This window comes from Lipotes vexillifer, unplaced genomic scaffold (assembly GCF_000442215.2).
Source record: "Lipotes vexillifer unplaced genomic scaffold, Lipotes_vexillifer_v1.1 scaffold1980, whole genome shotgun sequence".
In the NCBI taxonomy this organism is placed as follows: Eukaryota; Metazoa; Chordata; class Mammalia; order Artiodactyla; family Lipotidae; genus Lipotes; species Lipotes vexillifer.
Genome location: NW_006797999.1, coordinates 1,457,467 through 1,474,317, shown reverse-complemented (window position 1 = coordinate 1,474,317; position 16,851 = coordinate 1,457,467). Strand labels below are relative to the sequence as shown.

At 43.1% G+C, this 16,851-nt stretch overlaps 1 pseudogene; it reads right to left on the bottom strand.

Annotated features, from left to right (window-relative positions):
- Positions 1 to 15,648: 15,648 nt before the first annotated feature.
- The window catches only part of LOC103085593 (ETS domain-containing protein Elk-1 pseudogene), an 18,085-nt pseudogene continuing 16,882 nt past the window's right edge, over positions 15,649 to 16,851 (bottom strand).

Genomic DNA, 16,851 nt, shown 5'->3' with positions numbered 1-16,851 from the left:
TCTTTCCCTGAGGTTACTGTCTTTCAAGGGCTCCACATTTACATGGGGGATCTCAGTTCCTACTTCTGCCCACAGGAGGCCCAAGACCCCGTTTCTTGTACCCACAGGGAAGTTAAAGCCAAGTCCCGATTTCCAAGGGGCACTTTGCTGCTGCTTCCAGCCATGTGCTCACAGCTCCCGATATTTCTCTGGGTGATGCGTTCTTGAGCGCTCAGCTCTACATTTTAGAGAATAGTGGTTCCATTTTTATTAGCATTTGGAGGAGTTCTCTGGAGGTGGGTTTTCAATATATTTCATGCACAATATTGTCAAGACCTAAGGCTTAGATCTACAGCTTATGTCAAAAAATGGGATCATATTTTAAATCAAGCCTCCCTCTGTGATACTATCGTATATACCTTTCCTCTCTCCCAAAGGCTTAAGTAAATACTGAAACAAATTACATTAAAATAAAGTCTTAAAATAACTCTTGATAACAACTTTTGCTTTGAGCAGCAGCTGTCTCTCACTCCCTCAGAAATGGGAAGATCTTTTTGCGTGGATGGGTTCCTCTTACACTTTTCCTTTTATTACGTGGACAGTTTCTGAGGCAGGTTTGTTGCTGCTACTGTGAGTTACCGATTCACTTTGAACTTTTAAAGTACAAAATGGTTCACAGAAATGAAATGTTTCTGCACTAGAGAGGCAGACTGCCGACAGTTTACAAGAATAGGTTCCGGCAAGCCCCTTTCCCAAGACCCTGTGAACCAGGTGCTCCTGTGTGGAATATTTATTACAAACTCCTGACACACTGCAGATGTCAATTGCTCTTCAGAAGACCTGTTCTTTAGCACTAAGTTATGTACAGTGGCTGTCCCCAAGTGTTTTATTTTATCCTTTCACGGGTCAGACATGCGCACACACACACATTTCTAAAAAAAAATCGAAGGCTTTGGAAAGGCTCTTTTTTAAAGAGCCTTTATTTATTTATTTATTTTTGGCTGCGTTGGCTCCTCGTTGCTGCGCGTGGGCTTTCTCTAGTTGCGGCGAGAGGGGGCTACTCTTCATTGTGGTGTGCAGGCTTTTCATTGCGGTGGCCTCTCTTGTTGTGGAGCACGGGCTCTAGGCGCGCGGGCTTCAGTAGTTGTGGCATGTGGGCTCAGTAGTTGTGGCTCACGGGCTCTAGAGCGCAGGCTCGGTAGTTGTGGCACACGGGCTTAGTTTCTCCGCGGCACGTGGGATCTTCCTGGACCAGGGCTCGAACCCGTGTCCCCTGTATTGACAGGCGGATGGAAAAGACTCTCGTTGGGCTCAATTCTCTCCTTATAGCCAAGGAAGGAGAAATAGCAATAGAAAGAGAAAGAAAAACCAAAAAAAAAGCACCCCCCCTCCCCCCCCCCATTGATGTGTCCCTGCTCTGATCAAGAGAAAGAAAAGACTTTTCTAGTTCATGAAAGTCAGTGTCTTAGAAAGGTCTGGGCGGCTCAAGGGGAAAATCACCACAGCAAAACATTATGGGCTCCATCTTCATGTTTCTCACAACGAGTAAAATGCCGTCATGCTTTTTATTGATGCTTTGAGCCATATAACAGATACAAATGTAGAGTCTAACACAAGCACAGGTGTAACCATGACCCAAGTCAAGAAACAGCAAATGACGGTTGTCAGAGAGCAGCTCCCTAACCATCATTTCCTGGTCGCCCCCTGCCCCTTCCTCCCTATGCAGGTCACGCTCTCATTATTTCCCCCCAAATATGCATTCCCAACAATACAGAATAGCTTTGCACACTTATGAACATCATATGGACTTTTAAATAAAATCATGATGTTTATATTTTTTTGTGACATGTTTCCCCCTTAGCATTGGTTCGTCCAGGTTGTCATGTGTAGCTGTAATTCATTCATTAGCGCTGCAATATAGTAATCGCCCTCTGACTCTACCAGGATTTGCTTCCTTATTCTATTGCTGATCCTCATATTTTACGGCGATGACCGCCTCCAAATCCTTGATGCTGACCATGTGCTTCCCAACTCCTCACCCCAGGGGAGAGCATCCAGCTCTTTAGATGCTGTGGGCATGGCGTGTATTACTTTTGTCTTTCATACTCAAGAGAATCTGAAGTTGTTTATATTTTATTTGAAGTTCTTGGAATGCAAAAATTTGCCTGGTTACTAGTGAATAATATTCTTCAAGGTTTTCTTTCATCAGAAATCACAGCATTCGTCTCAGATAAAGTATATCGTGAGTGCCCAGCAAATTCTTGTGGGTGATAATACTGATGATGCCTGCCTGGTCGGTCACCAGAAACACTTTCAAGCAGAGTTTTAAGTTAGATATTTGTTAAGCACATCTTTCCTTTCCACGCTGAACTGAATTATTTAGGTTAAAAGAAATTCACCTGATGCTTTTTAAAATTTTATTTATTTATTTATTTATTTTTATTGTCTGATTGAATAATCTGTGGCAGTAAAGTGCCTTTAACTTTTTCTTTTCCTTTTTAATTATGAAATATATCGAATATAAATGATATCTAAAGTATCTGTACAGTTCAAGAGGGTAATAAGGCAAACATCCGTATATAACCCGAACCAAGAAACAGAACGTAAGCAGCAACACCCAAAAGTCCCTCCCTCATCCCCCCTGTCCCCAGTAGAAATGATTGCCATTTATTTTGATGTTTCTAAGAATCATTTCCTTGCTTTTTTTTTTTTTTTTTTTGGGCAGTTTTACCATCTGTGAAAGCATAGTTTTGCCTGTTTTTGAACTTTATGTAATTTTTTTTTTTTTTTTTTTTTTTTTGGCAGTTTTACCATCTGTGAAAGCATAGTTTTGCCTGTTTTTGAACTTTATGTAAGTGGAATTTTATTGTATGTATTATTTTGTGACCTGCTCCTTTTTTTAAATTGTGGTAAAATACACATAATATAAAATTTACCACCTTAACCATATTTAAGTGTACAGTTTGTGGCATTAAGTAGTCACATTATTATGCTTTCATCAACACTATCAATCCACAGAAGTCTTTTTTGTCTCACGAAGTGGAAACTCTGTACCTGTTACACAGTAATTCCTCATTCCCCACTCCCTCCAAGCTCCTAGCAACCACCATTCTACTTCTGTCTCTATGAATTTTACTAATCTAGGTACCTTAAATAAGGGGAGTCATACAGTATTTGTCCTTTATTGACTGGCTTATTTCCCTTAGTATAATGTCCTCAACGTCTCCATGCTGTAGCATGTACCAGAATTTCATTACTTTTTCTTTTTTTTGCGTGAATTTCATTACTTTTTAAAGCTGAAAAACATTCCATTGTATATATGTATACCACATTTTGATTACCTATTTATCCATTGATGGATACTTGGGTTCCTTTCACACTTTGGCTGTTGTGAATAATGCTGCTATGAACATGGATGTACATATATCTCTTCAAGTCCTTGCTTTCAATTCTTTTCAGTATATACACAAAAGAGGAATTGCTGGATCACACGGTAGTTCTAGTTTTAATTGTTTGAGGCACTGCCACACTGTCTTCCACAGCAGTAGCACTGCTTTAAATTCCTACCAACAGTGCACAAAGGTTCCAATCTCTCCACATTCTCATCAACACTTGTTATTTTCTGTTTGTTTGGGTTTTTTTAATAGTGGCCATACTGATGGATGTAAGGTAGTATCTCACTAGTGTTGATTTGCACTAATGATTAATAATGTTGAGCATTTTTTTTCATGTGCCTCTTGCCATTTGCGTATCTTTTTTTGGATAAATGTTTATTCAAGTCCTTTCTCCATGTTTTAATCGGGTTGCTTGTTTTTTTGTTGTTGTGTTTCAGAAGTTCTTTATATAGTCTGGATATTAACCCCTTATCAGATATATAATTCGCAAATGTTTCTCCCATTCTGTAGGTTGTTTTTTTTTCTCTGCTAATTTTGTCCTTCGATGCACAGAACTCTTTAATTTCGATCTGATTTTTTGTCTGTGTTTTTGGTATCATATCCAAGAAATCTTTGCCAATTCCAGAGTTCAAGAAGCTTTTCCCCTATGTTTTTTTCAAGGAGTTTTATAGTTTTAGGTCTTTGATTCATTTTGTTAATTTTTGCATATGGTGTAAGGTAAGAGTCCATGTTCATTCTCTGCCTGTCTATACCCAGTTTTCCCGTCACATGTGTTGAAGAGACTGTCCTTTTCTCATTGAATGGCTGTCGACAATCATTTGACTGTACACGTAAAGGTTTACTTCTTAGCTGTCTATTCTGTTCCATTGGTCTATATGTCTGTCTTTCAGCCAGCAGCAAATTTTTGTGATTACTAGAGGTTTCTAGTAAGTTTTGAAACCAGGATGTGTGAGACGTCCAACTTTTTCTTCTTTTTCAAGATTATTTTGAGTATTCAGGGTCCCTTGAGTTTCCATATGAATTTTAGGATATGACCTGCTTTGTTTGTCAAATGTCAAATGCTTGTGAGTTTCTCCTGGGTTGCACGTAGTGGCAGTTCATTTGTTTCCAAGGCCACCTTTATCCAGTCTACTGTTGGTGGACATTTGGGTCCTTTCCATTAGGGCTACCAAGAACAGGGCTGCTATGCATGTTCTTACACAAATCTCCTGGCACAGATATGTAACAGTTTCTCTAGGATGTATGCTTAGGCATGGAATTAGTGAGTCACATCGTGTGTTCGTATTCAACTTTACAGAGTAGTGTCAAACTATTTCCTAAATGGTTGATACCTATTTACGCTCCCATTAACAGTATATAAGAAATCCCATTGCTCCACATCTTCATATATTTACCAAATTTTGTTTATTACAGCAAAAATATTGGAAGCAATGTAAATATCTATCAATGGGCAGTTGGCTAAATAAGTTATGATAGTCATAGAGTGGGATATTTTTCAACCATTAAAAATGACAAGGACAGCTAAGCTTTATTGAGCTAGGCACTTTACAGACATCATCTGATTTGTTCCTTACAACAGCTCCATGAAGTACATATTATTATTCTACCCTTGTTACAGGAGAAGAAACTGATACACAAAGGTAACAAATTGCTTGCCCAATTTCACGTAGCTCATAAATAGAGGCCAGGATTCATTCCGAGGCAAACTGACTCTGTAGCTATTATAAAATGCTCCAAAATAAAATTTAAAAATCTAACAGAAGTAATCAAGAAAACCAGAAATAAGCAAATCTCTTTAGTCTTCAGGCTACCCAAACTTTATATGGAATTCTGTGGATTTCTTTTCACCGAAGCTCACAAAAGAAATACAAATTTTCCTCCATGGCCGCTCTTCTGAGGCACAATCAGAAGGGTTATGTCATTCAAAGAGTTACTGAAAGTCAAAATAACACCGGAAATATATTTCTCATGCCTAACAACAAGGCCATTCAAAATCCTTTTTGTTTGCAAAATACTCAAAATGTAATACATTTACTCTTTTTCAATCAGCTCCAACATGTAAGTAGTTTTTAGAAACTGGGAGAGGGCTTCCCTGGTGGCGCAGTGGTTAAGAATCCTCCTGCCAATGCAGGGGGCACGGGTTTGAGCCCTGGGCTAGGATGTTATTTTAGAGGAGATGTCCCAGGATGTGCCAGATCTCTGAGCTCTAAAGTCTTCTGTCCAATGGCAGGGCTCTGAGTCTTCACAGGGTTCATTTCCCACCCTCTAGAGTATGTGTGTCTCACAGAGACTTCTTGGTCATCCTGTCTCATTGAAGTGAGACCCTCCGTCCATCCCAGTGTCTCCCGACTCTACCGTTTGCCTGGGTACCTCAGGTCTTTCCACTTAGCTGCGTACTGGTCATCCCTTTCTCCAGGCTTCCAGGAGCCCCCCCAGCAAGGAATTCTCCCCATCCCCTGGGGTCCTTGCCAGGATATTAAATCCCATCTCCCAGGAAATTGCTTATCCAGTCCCAGATTCCACTAGCCTTGATTGAACATCTTGAGCATCTTCCAGGGCTGCCCCCCTGGCTCCTGCCAGCAGATGCTGGATGCTTCCTGTCATTCTTTTGGTGTGTGGTCTCTTTCCTCCCTTATCATGCCCAGCGCATCTTCAGCTGGGTTGCACTGGGATGTAACCCTAGTGGTCATTCTGGCTGCCAAGAGAAGAGGTGGGGACCCCGAAGAGGGGACAACCGTTGCCTCGTAGGCAAGGTCTCTGCAGTGTCTTCCCATCTAGCACATGTGCTAACTCTGACTGGGGAAAGGTGGGCACCTCTGTAAGCCTGGAGGATGGAGGTAGCTGGTGGTCACAGAGCTGACATGCGCAGGGCATCCATTCAGGTGACCCCATCGTATGTTTCAGAGTCTCAGGTTTTCCCCAATGGGGCTCAAATTTTTGCGTTACAGGCCTGCCTTGGCTAAGCTTGCAGATGTCTCTAACAGCTGTCTTCAGCCTACTCTCCACTGCGTCTGCTCTTCCACTGCAGGAGAGAAGGGCCCCTCTGTAAGTTACCACTGAGGCTCTCACACTTAGCCATTAACTGCCCTCAGTTTCTCATTATCCCTCTGCAGGGCATCAGTACATTTTAACAGTAATCAGTCAACTCTGTTTTTGTAGGTATGGCTCCCCCATATCGCTTGAGTGCCTGCATCATTGCTGTAGCCCTGGCACTGGGGCATTTTTTCACATCACCACTGGTGAAATCCTGAGTAATTAAGCCTCCATCCTGTGCCAAGGACGGTTCGTGCCCCACCAACCAACCGGGTTGGCGTCCTCTTGGTCCACTTAGCAGTGCGTGGGGCAATCTCAGATGCACATTTCTCATCTACTGTCTTGGGTTATTCCTGGTACCACTCGGGCTAGTTGAGGTGCTCCAGGAAGCAGACACCAAGACAAGAGTAGACATGCAAGAATTTATGAGGGGAAATGCCCGTGAAGGAAAATGAAGAGGCATAAAGGGAATGGCGGGGGCTTAGGGACCTACCACACTGCAGTTCAGGCCCCTGTGAAGGAGACAGGGAAGGATGGAAGGTTAGGTGGGAGAGTCTTAAACTGCAATGCAGTGGTAAGAAATTTCAGTAAGGCTGGAGGGGAGTCCTTGAGCCAAAGTCACCTTTCAAAGGAGTCTCGTGTCTCCCATAAACAGGTTTTCCTCCGGGTCCTTGCTGTGCCTGGACATGTCCTCTGCCTGAATGTGGTCATGGGTACCAGAGCACAGCAGCTGGTGCCATCAGCTATTTATGCTCTTAATCGCCAGATATCTGAGAGGTGCATGTTCATGGCCACCAGAGAGATACCTCAGACACTGGGATGCCCAGGGATATGCTATGAAGCAGCTGCTTTTATGTATTAAGGAGTAAAAAACTAGGTTGAAAATATCTCTAGGAAACCAGAAACTATAAACATTACATTAACAAAGAAACAAAGAGAACTTCTAAAATTGAAAACTCTGTAAGTGAAATTAATTACTCAAAAAGAGTTTAACAGCAGGCTAGACAGAGCTAAAGAGAACATTCCTGAACTGGATGTTGATGTTGGTCAGAACGCAGCACAGAAGACAAAAAATACAGAAGAGAGGATTAAAGGCATAGAAGATAGAAGAGGAGGGTCTGATATACATTTATTGAGAGTCTAGAGAGGATGAAATAAATAAGCAAAAGACCATATTTAAAAGGAGAATAACTAATGACTAATAAGAGAGACAAATCCACAGATTTAGAAAGTTCATCAAATCTTAAGCAGGAAAAAGAAAATCCACATCTAGACACATCAAAGGAAATGAAAACAAAGCAAAAGAAATTTCTGAAAAACCCTAAAACAATACCAATTATTTTAAAATCCAAAGAGAAAGACTTTAAAAGCAACCAGAGGGGGAAACATGAATTACCTTGGAAAGAGTTACAGTCAGACTGAGACCTAAGTCCTTAACAGCAACGAAGGAAGCTTAAAGGATGAGATTTTTCAACGTGCTAAGAGACCGTAATTGTCAGCTTAGAATTATTTCAGGGAGGAGGGCAAATAAAGACATTTTCATTCAAACAAAACAGAGAGCTCACCACAGCAGAAACTCACTAAAGGAAATTCTAAGGGATATACTTTTAAATTAATTTTATTTATTTATTTTTGGCTGCGTTGGGTCTTCGTTACTGTGCTCAGGCTTTCTCTAGTTGTGGCGAGCAGGGGCTACTCTTCGTTGCGGTTGGCGGGCTGCTCATTGCGGTGGCTTCTCTTGTTGCGGAGCATGGGCTCTAGGCGCACGGGCTTCAGTAGTTGTGGCGCATGGGCTCAGTAGTTGTGGCTCGCGGGCTCTAGAGCGCAGGCTCGGTAGTTGTGGCGCATGGGCTTAGTTGCTCTGCGGCAGCATGTGGGATCTTCCCGGACCAGGACTCGAACCCGTGTCTGCTGCATTGGCTGGTGGAATCTTAACCACTGTGCCACCAGGGAAGTCCAGGGATGTACTTTTAAAAAGGAAAATAATCCCATATGGAGGGCCAGAGATGAGGAAGGAATGAATAGCAAAGGAAACCATAAATGTTTGGATAAATTTAATAAACACTGACTGTATAAACCAATAATAATGACGTCTTTGGGGATTTAAAAATGAATACAAATGTAATTGGTATAATCGCTATGGAGGGAAACTTGGCAGTATCTATCAAAATTACAAATGTATATGCCCTTTGATTTAGCAATCCCACCAGGAATTCTAGGAATTTATTTGAAGGTTACATAGTTCTTATTATAATTAGTCTTCCCAAATGCTTTGATTACAAATAAGACTATTTCAGATATGTGCACACTTAGTGGAACTAACAGAATCCTGAAATTGTGTGATTCTTCCCAAATTCTTTGATTCTTACTGGCTCTGTGTGTACCCCCACTGGATTTATAGCAACTTCTATTTCTAAATGTTTTACAATTGAATCACAATTTAAATGCATTCAGGAGATCATGTTATTTAGAGATTCCGTGATAAGTTAAACTATGAAGTTACAAATCTTTTTAATATTATAAACAAAATAGCCCCTAATTTATGTTTTTTAATTGCAGAAACGTCTCTTGTTGAAGTGGACTACATTTCAAAAGCTTTTAGCTACTTGTTTGAATTCAAATGAATGTTCCCTAACAGCAGTTTTATCAATGATGATTATGCTTACTAACAATCTCAAGCAAGCTGATATAACCCACAATGAGCTGAGAAATAGAAAAAGGAAAATTTATGGAAAGGAGGGAGCCACAGGAGGAGCCCCAGAATCTGCATTTACATGTTCCTTACACGCGTGGCTGATTCCAAAATTGTGCTAAACGATCAGTGTCTTCACCAGAGAACACGACTGTTTAATTTTTTCCCCTCCAAATATTTGGAATCTGACTTCAAAATTAGCTGTCCCGTACCATTGTTTATTTTCACAGCTCACTGTGCGTGCTCAGCTTGGTGCAAAATCAGAAAAGTTGCTGAAGAAAAAGGAAAGAGCATATCTGATAAGTTGCTAGTCAGCATCATGGTAAATGCTATTAAGCATGTATCACACTTTTCTCTTTTATATGTATTTAATATGTTCTTTATCAAATACAGTTGTATAAAGAATAATACAGAAATAAAAAAAGAAAAAGGAAAATTTACTGTGGCTAGAAAATAGAAAATTGATGAAAAGAATTAGAAATATTTTTCTTCAGTGTTGGTGCCTCAGGAAAGATGAATAAAAATAGTGTAGATGCAATTAGACAGGAAGACAAAAAGCATCTTTTGTGAAACTCTGGGCCCTTTTGAAGCCTTTTGAAGTCTGTGGAAAAATTATAAATTGTATGATTTCCTTTTTCCTTGGTATAATGTCTAACAGCATAACATTTTCGCTTTAAGACATGGTTAGTGTCATTGGTGGTGCCCAAATGGAAGCTAAGCAAGAAGGAGAAGAGAGCTAACCATTTCTAAAGGAACCGACAAAGAACTGAGAGAGGATAGGGGGACAGAGAGGGTAAAAGGGAATGAGTCCGTTCCCGAGAAAGCAATTGCATGAGATTAAACAAACTAAATTGTAAATGGTTAAAAAGGAAAAGTATACAGGGACAGGCGTGTCCCCTGAGGAATGATCACAATGCCTGGCTCTCATGTAAGCTCAATAAATGTTTACTGAACACAGCAGACGTGGGCTGAACTGGATGGAGGATGCCCGGAGGGAACAGCTTGGGGGTAAATGTTAGTTACCCCTGTTGACCACCAGATGGCAGCAGCATCTCATGCCCTCTCCGGTGTCCCAGGAAAAACCCGGAGGGCAGGAAGAGGGGTCAGTCTACAGGTACTGAATTGTGTGTATGAAAGTCCATCAGTCAAGTGTTCATAATTGGGGAAGAACCTATATGACCTTTCTCAAATCAGGTGAAGTGCACCGGAGTAATATTATTGATGGAATTTTGGCCCCAAACTCCCCATCTACCTTAACCTAAAGTATTGTTCTTCAAAAATTTGCACCGCCCCCCAAAAAAACTACATGTGTACATTTCTAACCATTAATATCAAGTTTAAAACACATGGACTGGGTGACTTAGCAACAGTTTTGATGACCGACCTTCAGAAAGAACTATTGCTACAAGATGTTACCTTTTTAGTGGCAGCTGTGAACTGACCTATTTCTCCAAAATACAATTATTCCAAGCTCCATTATTTCAGACTGATTCATAGATGAATATTCCTCTGGGTGTTACTAAAATAAAAATCAAGTGAAACAGATTAAAAACTATATTTAATGAGTCCCAAAGAACCCCTTTTTAAAAAAACCTTCTCTCTGCCCATGCTAAAGAATGATACCAAGATAGTTTAAAAGTTTAAAGCAAGTTAAGCAGAAAGAAAAACAAAACGTTCTTAGAACGTGTTGACGAAGATTTGGATGAATCCTTAAGAAGAGAGAAAACATAACTGAGAGATAATGTCTTTTTTTCTTTCTCTTTTTCCCCCTCATTTTCCCCCCTCATTTATCTAAGCACTGACTGACTGCTAGATTGGGATCACTTTTCATGAATTCTCCTTTCTGCGTGCGCACACTGAAGGTTCACGCCTCTGTTCTCCCTCTGTACTCCCTGGCTGGCGATCCATCCTTCGGCACAGTTCTGTTCGTCTCCTGGGGGAAAACTCCAAAATTACAGCCCTCACACAGATCTCCCTTTCCCTGGCAAGACTCGATCCTTTATCTGCTGAACACCTGCTACCGGGAATCTGTGAATCGTGGATTGCCCCACGAACAAGACTGAACTGAGGTTTCATTTCCTTTCCCTTACTAAGCAGGATTTCACATATGAATTCTACCATTTATGCAAGGGTCCTTCAGAACATTTATGGAAGGCTCACTGGAAATGCATTTGATTGCAATGGACTTGAGTCTTGGAGTCTTGACACTTTCCAAAGAGTGCTTCTGGGCCTTGATCATTTGCAGTAGCGGGTGCAGGGCCATGGTATCCTTGAAGTTTTATAAATAGACCTAGGATGAATGACAGATGCATACACCCAAATTATTATCCTCAGGTCTACAGTTTAATGTGGATAAAATGTGATGAGGGCAAAACCACAATGAGATATCACCTCAGGCCTGTTAGGACGGCCATCAGCAAGAAGCCAAGAGAACCGATGTGGGCGAGGATGAGGAGACATGGGAACCCTGTGCACCATTGGAAAGATTGTAAATTGGTGCAGCCACTAACAGTATGCAGGCTCTTCAAAACGTTAAAAACACAACTACCACATGATCCAGCAATTCCACTTCTAGAAATATATCTGAAGTAAACCAAGACACTAGGTCGAAGAGATATCTGGGCCCCCAGGTTCACTGCAGCGTTATTTGGAAGCGGCCATTTACAGGTGAATAGATAAAGAACTTGTGTTATGTGTGTGTGTGTGTATATACACACACACATACATCCACATATACATGTATTTCGGCCACAGAAAACAAGGATTTGCAGCAATATGGATAGACCTTGAGGGCATTATGCTTAGTGAAATAAATCAGAGAGAGAAAGACAAATACTGCATGATCTCCCTTATATGTGGAATCTAAAAGACAAAACAAAACAAAAAGCCCAACAACCTCATAAGAAAAGAAATCTGACTTGTGGTTACCAGAGGCAGAGGGTAGGGGAAGGGGGAATTAGAGGAAGGTGGTCAAAGGAACAAATTTTCATTCATAAGGTAAGTAAGTACTAGAGATGTCATGTACAACATGATGAATGCTGTGTGATACGTAGGGAAGCTGAGAGAGTAAACCCTAAGAGTTCTTATCACAAGGAGAAATATTTTTTTCTTTCTCTTTGTCTTTGAATCTACATGAGATGATGCAAGATACCTAAACTTTCTGCGATGATTGCTTTTCAACGTATGTAAGTCAAATCATTAAGCTGTACACCTTAAACATATACAATGATGTGTGTCAATTATGTTTCAATCAAAGTGGAAAACAGCAACAACAAAAGGTGTGATGGGAATCCATGAAATTAAAAATAGCATTTATAAAAAACATCAGAATTCTCCTTCGTTCCATTTACCACGTAGGACCTACTTTGAAGGGAAGTCTTGTAATATACAGAAGACAAGGGCAATATATTTGCAGAATATAAATGCTTGCTTTCTGCAGGTTCGACAACCTACACTGATTCTGAAGTAGCCTGATATGGCAGCAGTGTAAAGTATATTTGCTGATTTTGTGGATATTTTTAAAAATATCCTTTAAAGTTGAAAAGGAACGCTATTTAATAGATCATAGAAAATCATGAATGCCAATGGAAGTAATTTGGACTTTATTCGTTAAATTAGGCAACAAAGGGCCACTAAGATATTTTGAGAAGAAAATACTAGCATTTGTGTTGTAGGAAAATAACTCCTTGAAGGATGTAGATCCAAAGCTGAAAGCAGGGGAAATAAGGAGTAATTGCAAAATATTGGGCATTTGCTGATGAGTCCTGGATTTGTGAGGTGACTGCGACAGGTGAGAAGTATGGAAAACTTTGTGGGAATTGAGTTTATGGGGCTTGGGGACAAGGGCGTGGTGAGGGAAGGAAATAAGCGATGGTTGGGTGGTTTCATATTTTGGGTCTCTAAGAAGATAAGGAAGTCATTAAGGGAGGGGGCGGGGCAAAAGAGGAGCTAAAAGTATGAAAACACAGTGGGCTTGGCTGGAGGATTTATTAGTAAGACACAGCCGTGAAGACGTCTAACAAGCATCTGAAGAGTCTGTGTAGAGCTCAGGAAGAGTGAAACTCGAGCTGTAGATGTGGCATTCTTCTGTGTGACGGCCAGAGGTGGATCCGGGAAAATGGATAATCGCCTTGTGAGAAAACACAGAAAGAAGGAGAAGGGTGCTGAGAAGGAACCTGGGGAACATTTCTGTTCTGGGGTGCAGAGACGGCAGAGGAGCCAGTGGGGAGCACTGAGTAGCGAGAGAAAGGGGAGAAGCAGCAGGGTTCAAGGACAGGAAACCCAAGACCGCAGCCAGTTTCAAGGACAAAGCTTGACACTGGGCTGTGGGTTAGTTTGCTAAGGCTGCCATAACAAAGCACCAAAACATTAGTATTTACCGCAGACCAAGTGGCTTAAACGACAGAAATTTATTTTCTGAAGTCTGCAAATCCAAGATTAAGGCGTGGACAGTGTTGTTTTCTCCTGAAGCCCTCTCTCCTCGGCTTGTAGAAAGCCACCTTCTGCCTGTGTGTGCACATGGTCCTTCCTCTGTGTGTGTCTGCGTCCTAATCTCCTCTTCTTATAAAGACACATTGGGTTAGGGCTCATCCCCATGACCACACTTCACCTTAATTATCTCTTTAAAGGATCTACTTTCAAATACAGTCACATTCCGAGACACTGGAGATTAGGACTTCAGCATATGAACTGGCGCGGGACACAATCCAGCCCATAGCAGGCTGTGAGAACTGAACATAGCTCACTGGTCAAGTAAGGGATATGCATTGTAATGGCCAGAGTTAACCCTTGCTGAGCACAAACTACACGCCGGGCCACGTCGGGAGCATCTCACGTGTGTTGACTCATTTTAGACTCATAACCACCCTATGAGGTAGGTGCTAGTATAATCATCACCTCTTTCTCCAGAGGAAGAAACAGGGTACCAAGAGATAACTTGCCCAAGGTCATACAGCTGGTAGAGCACCTCAGCTCAGTTTCTACGCAGTGGATTTTGGTCAATGATTTCTTAGTTTACTATCAGCAGCAGAGATCTGCAGAGGTAGTGACATTGCTGAAAACTAAGTAAAAGAGAAACATTCTCCCATCAGCTGACACTGATTGCAGGCTTTTTTTGGAGTGAGGTGAATTCTGGTGGCTAGATGCAGCAGTTTGAGAAAGGAATAGAAACGATAACTAGCAGATGGTTCTGATCAAAATGCCTCTGATTAAAAAGCGCAAAGAAAGTAACCCTATCATGACTTCAAATGTTTTACATCTATTATGACTTCACATTTATTTAAATTGTGCTTCTTACTGGTGGGGCTGTAATCTAAGAAAGTACTGTAAAATGCGGGGAGCAAATATTCAATACTGCACTTAGATGTCTACAAATAAGGGTATTTAAAAACTGTGGTATGTGCAAACACCTTTTCATCCTGGATTTTCTAGTGATTTGGGCTTTATTGGTTCTTAATCAGAGAAAACTGGGTCAACTCTTTTTGACTCCAGACTAGACTTTAATGTGGGAAGACCAAGGAGAAAGAAACACACTAAGATACACACACATACACAGTCAAACATGTACACTTGGAAGTAAAGAAGTGAGAGGAGAAGAAATAAAATCAGGTCACTAAAAGAGAAATGCAAATGAAAACTACCATGAGGTACCACTTCACATTGGTCAGAATGGCCGTCACTAAAGTCTACAAAGAACAGATGCTGGGGAGAGTGTGGAGAAAAGGGAACCATCCTACACTGTTGGTGGGAATGTAAGTTGGTGCCGCCACTGTGGAGAATAGTATGCAGATTCCTCAGAAAACTAAAAATAGAACTGCCATATGACCCAGCAATCCCACTCCTGGGTATATATCCAGACAAAACTATAATTCAGAAAGATACATGCACTCCTACGTTCACAGCAGCACTATTCACAGTAGCCAAGACATGGAAACAACCTAAATGTCCATCGACAGAAGAATGCATGAAGAAGATGTGGCGCATGTAAACAATGGGATATCACTCAGCCATAAGAAAGAATGCAATAATGCCATTTGCAGCAGCATGGATGGACCATACTAAGTGAAGTAAGTCAGAAAGAGAAAGCCAAATACCATATGATATCACTTACATGTGGAACCTAGAATTCAACCTATCTGTGAAACAGAAACAGAAACAGAATCAGGGACATAGAGAACGACTGGTGGTTGCCAAGGGGGAAGGGGTTGGGGAGGGATGGAGTGGGAGGTTGGGGTCAGCACATGTGAGCTTTTATATACAGAATGGATAAACAACAAGGTCATACTGTAAAGCACAGGGAACTATATTCAATAGCCTATGATAAACCATAATGGAAAAGAATATGAAAAAAAGGATGTATATATATGTGTAAGTGAATTAGTTTGCTGCAAGCAGAAATTAACACAATGTAAATCAACTATACTTCGATAAAAAAAGGGAAAAAATCAGGTTACTGAAGTTAAAGTTCAAGCAGCACCACCAGTGAGGGTTCCTAAGAGAAGGTGGTAGCCTGTCACTTTAATCTAGGAGAGAGAATCCCCAGTCGATGGTTCAAAAGACGGGAAATGGCTCTAGAAAGGTCTCAGACACAAGTCCCTTCTTAGACCCCTCTCCAGAAGACCTGCCTAAAAAGAGACGGCGCAGTTCCGGCAGGCGCAGCGGGTACCCGGAGTCGCAGAACTTGGCGGCCAGGAACGGGCGTGCTGACGAGCCGAGCGCGGGAGGAGCGGGCGGGGGCGGGCCCCGGGCTGGGCGCAGGCTAATCGCACGCAAATGAGGAGACCCGCTGCCGCCGCGGCCTCCGCTCAGCGGAGCTTCCGGATTCGAGCCCCGATGGCGGCGGCTCGCGCAGCCTGGGCGCCGCGACCCTTCGGGGCCACAGGGGGACGGGGAGGTGGAGGAGGAGGAGGAAGGGGCGGAGGAGGGTTCGCTCGCCCGCTCCGACGCAGACATGGTGGACCAATCCCGGCGGGGCCGAGAGCAGAGTTTCCTGAGGCGCCCCCGCGCGTGGCCCCGCCGCGCCCCACGCCCCGCAGCCCCTCGCCGGCGCCCGGGTCGGGCCGGGTAGTCGCGTTCCCGCCGCGTGCCGCGCCGGGTGCCTGTGGAGGCGCCGCTCGCCGGCGAGCACGCCGACCATGCCTAGAGGGCCGGGAGCGGGCAGCTGCCGCTACCCCGGGGCTGGGAGGAGGCCGGGGACTACGACGCAAAGTCTTCTACATCCACTCCAACACCCGGAGGACCAGCTGGACCGACCCCCGGGACAGGTGAGCGGCCGGGCCCCGGGTGGGCGCGGGGACCCGCCTCGGAAGCGCGGCGGCGGCTGTTGCCCGGGAGACCTGGCCGAGCGGCAGCGCCTGCGGCGCCGGAGACCGGAAGGGGTCCCGGGAGGGAGGCGCGGGATCGTCTGCACCAGCCTGGGCTGCGTCAGCCGGCCAGGCGCCCTGGAGGGGGCCGGTTGCAGCCGCCCCTTCCAGGGCCCTCTTGGCCACCCGCTCTGCGACGGCCCAGGGCCCTTTAGACACTCTGGGTGCAGAGGGAAGGGTGGAATTCACCCCCTGGGCGGTCACAGTGTTGGGTTAGGGTTAGGGTCAGGGTCAGGGTCAGGGTCAGGGTCAGGGTTAGGGGTTAGGGTTAGGGTTAGGGGTTAGGGTTAGGGTTAGGGGTTAGGGGTTAGGGTTAGGGTTAGGGTTAGGGTTAGGGTTAGGGTTAGGGTTGGGGTTGGGGTTGGGGTTGGGGTTAGGGTTAGGGTTAGGG